This window comes from Larus michahellis, chromosome 5, assembly GCF_964199755.1.
Source record: "Larus michahellis chromosome 5, bLarMic1.1, whole genome shotgun sequence".
In the NCBI taxonomy this organism is placed as follows: Eukaryota; Metazoa; Chordata; class Aves; order Charadriiformes; family Laridae; genus Larus; species Larus michahellis.
The window spans coordinates 32,935,722-32,945,072 of NC_133900.1; the positions used below are offsets into that span (position 1 = coordinate 32,935,722).

Here is a 9,351-nt window from a genome sequence, read left to right on the forward strand (position 1 = left end):
GCGGCGCCGAGCGGCCCTGTGGGGGCCGCTCGGCGCCGCTCCTCCCCTCCTCGCCTCTCCCCGCCCGCCCTTCCCTCCTCACAGGCGCGGGGCCAGGCGGGAAAGCGCCGGTTGGAGCCGCCGGTGCCCCTTCAGGAACCGTAACGCCCCCGGACGGCGCGGGAGGGGGCGGGGGGGAGAGCTGGGGGCTGGAGGTGAGAGGATGGCTGAGGTAAGAGGAGAAGCCAGACTCCCGCTTGGTCCCATCTCCTTGAAATTCGGGCTGAAATACGTGCGCTTCCATCTGCCAGGAAGAAGGAAGTTCGTTGCCTTCTCGTGGTTTCACCTCAGTGGGGCTCGTATCCCGCAGTTCGCAAGCGCATCGTCCTTGTTATGGAGCGCGCTGTTCTGTAAGTCTGCGCGTATACTTTAAATTAATCCGTTCTGTCTATTTTTAGCTCTTGTTTGGAAGGGGGAAAAAAAAAAAAAAGAAAACAAAACCAAACCCACTAAATCACAAATCCGATATTCAGTAAGGCCGTAACTAAAATTAGGAAAACAGGCTGCAGGGTCGCGGTGGCATCATCACGGGAAGGATGCCGGTTTTCTTCCTGGAAAAAGAAAGATTGCGTACCAGTGATCTGTCATAAAATTAGCTGTGACTAATCATAGAATCATAAAATGATTTAGGTTGGGAGGGATCATAGAGATCATCTACTTCCACCCCCCTGCCATGGGCAGGGACACCTCCCACTAGACCAGGCTGCTCAAAGCCCCATCCAGCCTGGCCTTGAACACTTCCAGGGATGGGGCACACATACATAATACATACACTGTATTTCTCCCATTTACATGGATTGATCTCAAAAAAAATGCTACCTGTGCCTATAAAGCTAATTGTGCTTATGTTCTCTGTCAAAGCTATTGATAGTACTGAAACATCTCTAACTTAATACCAATGCAAGACACTTTTTACTGGTTCATAAATCAAGATGAAGTTGCTTTTAAAAAGAACATGGAGAGATGCCTATTGAGTAGGAGAATAGCTGCAAAAGACTTCAGATCACATATTTGCTAGATCCAGCCTTAGTGCTGGGATTCCACTCCTTGTTTAAATCTCTGTTGTCTTCCCACTAGCTGGCAGGCACGGCCTATCATTTCAGTCAAAATGTGGCAGGATCGGATTCTGTTTTCCTACTTCAATATCGTTGACTTAAACTACACCAATCCTTACTCTGATCTTAGAATGCAAAACATTCTCCTCATTTCCTGGCATCCAGGTAAATCCTCAGAAAGTGTGATTCAAAAACCAAACTATGATCTCAGCATTTTCTGCAACTGTTATTCCCTGTGGTCTTCTGACCGCATCTTTAATAAAAAAAATATATATCTCCTATGCTTAGAGTTTAAGCGAAAGTTTCCACTTATTAACTCCAGAGCAGAAAAGCATACATCCTATTCTTTTGTCAGAATAAGTGTATTCATATAAACATACTTGCTGTCTTATGACAATGTAATTGGTAAAAAGTGGCTAAGTAGCCCAGCTAATTACAGGACCAAGGCGACAGATAACAAAGTATCCGATCTTGTATTGTTGTGTGATAAACACTTGCACTAGCATGGTCAAACAACCAAAGGAATTTGATGCCATGCTGTTACTGAAGTGTAATTGCAGGTGGACAGCTGTCTTTCTGACAGTTCTCACCTTCATTTTTCTAGTGTTGATAATACTTGTCTCCGCCTATTGTTCATAGAAAGAGAATACCGTAAGAGTGAATTAGGAAATGTTTCTACGATGGTTGTAAAATACAAAGATTACAACTATTATTTTCTTTGCGTGAAAGTAGCTACTTATTGATGCGTGCAGCTCATGCTGTGACAGCATGTAGGTCCAGATTCTGAAGACAGGCAACCAATTGCTAACCAACATCATGAAATATCTTTAAAGGAGACATTCACAGACTGTGATTTTACATATTCCAAATCCAAGTCATTATTAAAGGCTTGCTTTAACCCTAAAGCAAAATGTTCCTGAACAGGCAGAATCACTTTTAAATGATCCATGTTGCTAGCAGATATTGTATTGTGTACAGCCCATGAAAAATCAACGCTCCTTTTCCAAGTAACCAACAAATCGAAGGACAGGTACCTCCACACACTTTAGTTGCCACTTTGTGCCATTTAAAGAACCCTAAGGAGTTGTAGACATCATTTACCTGCTTAAGCGGGGTTTACGAGTGCTTGGTGTCACTGACATGGTATAAAAAACCTGAAGCATACTGGTTCTTCTGCTCAAACATCATCATCTGCTTCGTGATGCGATTTCATCAATAATCATTAATAATTTAGGATACTTTACTAAATTTTGTGAGTATTAAATTCACATTTAATTTCATGTCTGAGGATAACTTTACAATTTATTCCTATTTGTATCTTTCAGTATCCTTACCGGGACAACGCTGATATATGTTCGTACTCCTTTTGTAGTGGCTGATAATGATGCACGTTAGAAAAAAAGAGGACCTCGAACTAGTACACAGGGTTCCTTCTGTTACTCAGTTTCATTTATTTACTGCATTTCTGCAATGGAAAATAAAAGCATGCAGTTTCCTTGCTTCCTTGGAGAAGCCAAGGATGCATATATTAATAAAACAATTTAAAAATATATGTAATTTAAAGAACAGTGAACCCCTTAATTGAGGAATTAACAAACTTGCTTATTTGTCCTCCTCAGTGTTTGGAAAGAACACGGACTGCATTTGCTGATCCACCTAGAGTAACTAACTCCGAAAGTTTTGACCTAAGATTTTTTTTTATTGTTGTTGTGGTGGTTTTTAGTTTTAAACAGCCCTGTATTATCATCCCCATAGTAAAAATTATGTCGATTCTGTGGTATTTCAATGCTTTGTTTTCCAATTTGGCCTTGATTTTCTGATTTGATAAGTGAACTGATTTGCGCCTCCTGGAGGTCCATCCACTGCCATTTCCCATTATCTGGTGGCACACTCATTCTCACCAAGGAAGTTCACTGACCTTTGCGATGACCTTCCCTGAGTGGAGCTCTTTTTTCTCTGTCAGGTTTTTCATGTCACTTTCTAGCTGCCTGTCCCTCTGTGTCACAGACAAACGCACACAGAGGCGCGTGAGTCAGAAATTTTATAGCCCATTCATGGTCCTTGATTTATGTCAGTGCTGTGTTCCTGCTGTCCTCCCAACTTCTCCAAAGTGATGCGAGGTTGGGAGTGCGTGAGGTTAGCAAACAAGGGCAGGAGGAGAGGTCAGCAATGTCTCATGGGTCAGATAGCTGCTGCAAAAAAGCTAGAACAGCTGGTAGCTAAGACAGCTGCTAGTTGGGAAGAAAACGGCCACTGAATTTGACATTACTTAATTAAGAGAGTGCCTTAGCTCATGTTCCCCCTCCTCGCTTTGCTTCTGTATGTTGCAGTAATGGGGGCTGGGCAATCACACTTTCCCAGTGAAGCTCTTGGGTGTAGTAGCTGTCTTCTGTTCAGGCTCATTGAAGACACAATTAAATGCCTCTTTGTTTAGCGATGGCTGAAACAATGCAAAAATACCACCCAGGAGCTAGACCAAATGCAAATGTGCACTATTATGGCTTGGCCAGATGGTAGAGGCACTTACTGAGATTCTCGTACCAAATGCAACAGTTATGTAAGTTTGCACATGGATGTGAAAAAGAGAAAATGCAAAACCATCACAAATGCACACAAAGAAAATGTCTCAAAGATGGCCACAAAATACATGTAGCATGATCTTAAAAAACAAGAGTGAAAGAGAGCCCTTGTGGGAAACAGTACACAGAAGAAAAGACAAACCTATAGTCGAAGCACAATAGTCTTACTATGGCCAGTGAAAAAAAAAAAAAAGGACTTTATAAACATCCTTCATAAATGAACAGAGTTGCATCAAAGAAATACCTGTCTTCATTTTTCCTCTTTAAAGAAAAATTGTGTGGGATTTCAAAGTCTCTCTAATTCTCAAAGTCAAAAGAGCTTGCAGTATATTGTAAGCCCCTGCATCACTCTTATTCCTTCCATTGGTGGAGATACGAACTAAGTTACTGAAGGGCCCACTGCAGCCACAGTTCAGACTGGAGCAGGCTTACTCAAAGCTAATTCCAAGATGCTTTCTCTAGTTGTGGTGGAAAGGAAGATCCTGCACATTGTTTTCTTTTGTTTCGACTGTTCAAGCCATGCTGCCCCTTGCAGCATACGTGTTAATATAGTGGATCAAAACTTCTGTGTGGTTTAAGAACGATTCTCTCTGAATTCAAGAACACTCTTCCCGTATCCAAGAATCTTAGCATTTTCCAATATATGCATAGGAAGCTGGTAGTTTATCATGGGACAAGAACAAAGGAAAACAAGCTGCATCTTTTTAAACAAAATGGTATTTTATAAAAAGCATTCCTATTTAACCAATAAGTTGCAAGCTTTAAAGAGCGAAACTCCACTGCTTGTAATATTTGAAAGAATCCATGAATGTGTCATGAGGTGATAAAAATTTTTATTCTGTACTATGGAAACACAATAAAAGTCATAGAGTGGAGTTCTGGCCCAGCGAATTCCGTGGGAATGTTACTGGTATCAACAGGGATTTCACCCAGTTTTTGTCATCAAAGTCAAGGCCATAAAAAAAATACACTTAATCGTAGTAAAATACTAACAGTGCTTTGTTTCCGCTTTAGATATCATGGACAATACTATGAGACATTAAAAATTCTTCTTATTTTCAGGTTTCAAAATCAAACTAAGATGGCTGGAGTTTTAATCACATAAAACACAATGATACTAAAAGTGTTCTATTGCCGATGTGAGTAATCTGCTCCATTTCCACTCAAATCAGTGAGATACAAGTGTGCAGATCAATTAGAGCTTGTCCTTGCACACCTCTGACTTTGCTGCCGCACTTTGAAGAATGAGACAGATGTTCGTAACAGCTACTAGATTCACACTGAAAACTGATAGAGCTCTAAAGTGTGCGAGGATTACTGAAGAAGGGATATTCAACGTTTCTTTACTTCAGACCCTTCTCTTTTTCCACTGTAACTTCAAAGGGTATGATTTTGTGGATGTATCTATGATACTTCTTTGCCTTCTGTCTTGATTTTCCTTTTAGTTAGTTTGGAGATGATGTCACTTGCAAGGCGGGCACATCACTTATGAGGATGTTGCTTATGTGTGTCGGTGATTCAAAGAAAAGATCAGTGTAGCTCATAATCCTCTCATTGCTATTATAAGTTGTTGGATAACTTCTGATGTCATCTTTAGAGGCTTTGTGCCCTTGTAGCTCAACAAATCAAAGAAGAACATGTACCAAATCACAACAGATGCTTACTTCCTATTTGTGAGGTAATAAGGTAGGCCACGTTCAGAACTCAGATTTAATATATTCGTCTGTCTTATTAAAAACTGTTAGTAAGCATACCTGTCTTATAGAGGACTTCATGCTGTTATCCCTGTAATGCATAAGAAAAATGAGAATACAGCCAAATGCAATGTGACATTCAGTATCATTTGGTGGTTAACGCTCATCCGCAGTTCTTCTCAGTAAAATGACATCTAAAGCTCTAAAATGTAGGTCTGTACTCTTGGTTCATTGAGAATAAAAATATAAGGTTAAACACAGAAGAAGCTGAAGATAAAATGATCAGAGAGGAAGAGGATTCTGGATGGATTATCTTTATTTATGTTAAGAGACTTAAAGGCAGGATTAAAACAGGCAGTCAAAGAACGTGCGTGGTTGCCAAACAAGTAAAATGGAATATCAGATCCATCTGGTGACATATTAGGCAAATAAATAGGAAGGTTTATTAATTAGTGTATTCACATTAAACAGTCTGTAAAGAATTGCTAGGAACCAAATTTTATAAAATAGATAAAATGAAGAGTATGTCAGTGGACAAACAGTAATGCTTCTGCATGTATTGACGTATTTTCTGAACATACAAATTTAATAGATTTTGTTCTTACTTTGCCATCATAACATGGTTTAGGATTATGCAGCATAAGGAAAAATATTGTCTGTCTTAATTTCTGTTTTATCACTGGGAAGATATGTCCCAGTTTTTTTATTTTGAAAACTTTTTCACTATTTATTTTATAAAACAATATTATTAAATATATTAAAAAATATATATTTGTTGTGTTTTCCTTTAGCGTTGTCAGGTGGCAGATAAAACATTACTTTATTGAACTCTCTGCCTCTCTTAAATAAAAATCAAATCATAACACTAAAATGAATTCCACGGCAGAAAAAATACAGCAGGAAATTTACTGTTCCAATACATTTTCATTACAGCCAATGGCCATTCAGTGATCTACAAACAAATGTAGCAGAAGGCAGCTTTATTCTATCTCCTAGTAGTAAAGAGACAATAAATACGATACCCTGCACCACCCTGGTGGCTTGGAAACTATGGCCTCTCTTCAGGATTGTGTACTGATACTGCCAGTAATGGATACTTTTTATTAAAACATTCACATATCCATCTGCTGTCTGGAGTCCTATAAAAATCCTGAAGTCTTGAAGCAAAGCCCTTTGCCTGAGTACCGTAAGCCCTTCCCAGTACTTTTTCTGCTGGCACAGTGTAGCTGTGGATGTGGATTTACTTGCACCTCTATAAACATTCTTCCAGTAACAGTCTCACAGTACCACAGCCCCTGTAAGAGTTATCGAGCCAGGCGACGTTTTAGTCTGTGTTGGCCAGATTTCAGAGTGACAGGAAGTTCATCTCCCCTTAAAACCATTTTGGTTTTGGAAAAGCTGCTATTTAAATCAAATCCAGTTAACAAAGTTATTAGAAATCAAATCATATGTGCATAGGTTAACGTGTCAAGCCTAAAGAGGGAGATTTTAGAGGAGTACAAATAATTACTGACTTATTCCATAATTAACCAACCCGATACTGGGTCTGGTTTACTAATAGTGAAATGCCAAGGAGGATCAAGTTGATCAGCAAGGGCAGAAAATACAGCAGGAACGGGAGATTTTGTTGCTTATATGTAGATCGTACAAACGTTACACCTAGGTGTAACAGAGAGACTGACATTTTCAGTGTCTCTTCCATGGAACAGCTTGTTAGAAAGCCCACAAGAAGATAGACAGCTTTTGACTTCACTCTGAGTAGCATTCAGGATCTGGTTTGAAATCTCATATCGGAAGAGCCATTCTGTGACAACCGTCTTAACATACTTTGATGCCGTATCGTTACAGCAGCCAAAAAATTCACCCAATTTGTCCTCAAGTTTCAAAAAGAGGAGCTATGTAAAAATAAGAGAGTTTGTTAAAAAGTAACTTTAAAAGTGCAGCTAAATTAAATTTTCAGAGGCAACAAGGAAGCTATTTTAAGACGCACATTTTAGAAACGTAAGGTCACGCTTGGAGTATTAATGAAGACTTGAAAATGGGCAAAAGGGAGACAGCACAGGTAAAAACAGGCTAAAGGAGGCTATTAGAAACAAGAAGCTTTCTCTAAAAAAAGATGAAGTAATACTGAAATAAAAAAAATAGAAAACCCCCACATATTCCTGCAGATTAAATGTAAGAAAACAGTTAGATTGTGTCCCCCCCAAAAGGAATCAAAGCTAATAGTAAATCTTTCTTCAGTCCTTAGGAACGGGATGCCTTCCAGAAGTCTGGTGGACTAAATGATAACCATGGTATTAACAGGAGTACTCAAAGAAAAGAAGGCCGTTGCAGAGAAGGTCATAAACTATTTGAATCAGTGGATATCCTGGAAATGGAAGGGATGTTGAAGAGAGAATGGATGAAACTGATAAAATGAACAGTAAGAAGCCACTAGGACCAGATGGAAATTGCTAACAGGTGTGTGTGTAACTACAGTTTTTAAAGTGTACCGATACCTGGTGTGTGCTGGGTGGCAAATGGGATGGCAGTTTTTACAGAGTTCCTTGGAAGATGGGGTGCCTGACGGGAAGTCTGCTCTCTCTCCCGTGCAAATCACTGGGAACTATGGTGGGCAATAGAACCAGTGGAGACCTGGATAAATATGATCTACTTGTAAGAGTCAACATGACTGGTAGAGGGAAATTCTGCCTTACCGAATTCCCTGAAGAGTCGACCCACATGTGGAGAAAAGTGGCTTATGTAGTCTTAGTTGCATTTCCAAGGGGTAACTCATCTGCTTGGGGCAGATAAGGGAATGCACACCTGTCTGAAGCATCTGGAATATTTATCTCCAATCACAAGTTTCTCCCCTAAATGGCTGTTTCTGTCACCTCTTTCCAACACCTTCCTTAGATAGCCGGTTCCCTTAAAACATAGTGCTGAATAAAGTGCATCTCAGTCCTCTGTCACCTCCCTTAACTTCCTCTGTTATCAGGAATGTAACTTCTTACTTCCTTTGGGTCCTAACTCTGGAAAGTGATTTCAAGGGAGAGAGCTTTAAAGGGTAGATTTCTAGGGGGAATTGAAAGCATTTTAACCACTATAATTACAAACCCTACGTTCCTCATGCTGTGCCTCTATTTCTAGGTCACCCTGAAGAAGGGATTCTGCATGAATGTGCAGGGATGAACCTGGTCTCAAAGCCTGAAAACACCCTACTCGCTAACGAATGCCTTCGCGGGTAAAGCAGAATGGATGCCTGCAGATCCCCTACCAGACATTCTGTGACAGGAACATTTCAGAAGGAAAATGAAATGCCTCTCTCTGGAGGCTCACAGGAGTTCTGCACTGCTGCAGCCTTTTCTCATGGAGCCAACTTGGAGCTCAAACCTACTGTTATCCCTCTCATCCTGATGTATTTTCTCCTGTTTGTCCAATCAGGCATCATTTTTGCTGACGAATAGCAGTCTGAAATACGGGCTCCACTATGCTGCTTGAAGATCTTACTTTTTAAAACAGCTCCATTTAATTTTTAGACCCTTTTTGTAAATTAGGAGTGCTGTGGCAATCCAGATATCCTTTACAGCCTTCCGATCTCCTGTGGAACCATCAAAAAATTCAGCTGTGGTAGGTCTCGTTTTGCCCTTGATTTCTGCAGGGCTTCACCCTGCTATTTGCACGCAGCAAAGCGATAGTTTTCTTCCATAGCGGCTGGAATAAATTTCTCAGAACTTCTAATTTGTCCCATTGAGGGCCAAGGTCTGGGGAAAATTTAACTGCTGCAACGCCTGTAGTTATTATGGTCAGAAATATAATTCTAACTGGTCAGAAATATAATTCTAAGTGGCGGTGGAAAGAAACTGAGACAGCTAAAACGGTAGAGCAAGACATCAGCAGTGTCAAGCATTAAAGCCTCTTGGTTTTAAAATAACAGCCCTTCTATCTTTGCCTTTTCGTCTCTTTGAGAGGGCTCCACCTCTCAGGATTCTGCATTTTGAGGTA

General features: G+C 40.2%; 1 long non-coding RNA gene across 1 annotated transcript; it reads left to right on the forward strand.

Annotated features, from left to right (window-relative positions):
• The first annotated feature begins 66 nt into the window (after positions 1–66).
• On the forward strand, positions 67–9,273 carry LOC141743806 (uncharacterized). The gene is made up of 4 exons (XR_012587203.1): positions 67–211; positions 291–389; positions 7,609–7,827; positions 8,497–9,273. It is a non-coding gene; the product is annotated as an uncharacterized LOC141743806 (long non-coding RNA).
• The last annotated feature ends 78 nt before the right edge of the window (positions 9,274–9,351 follow it).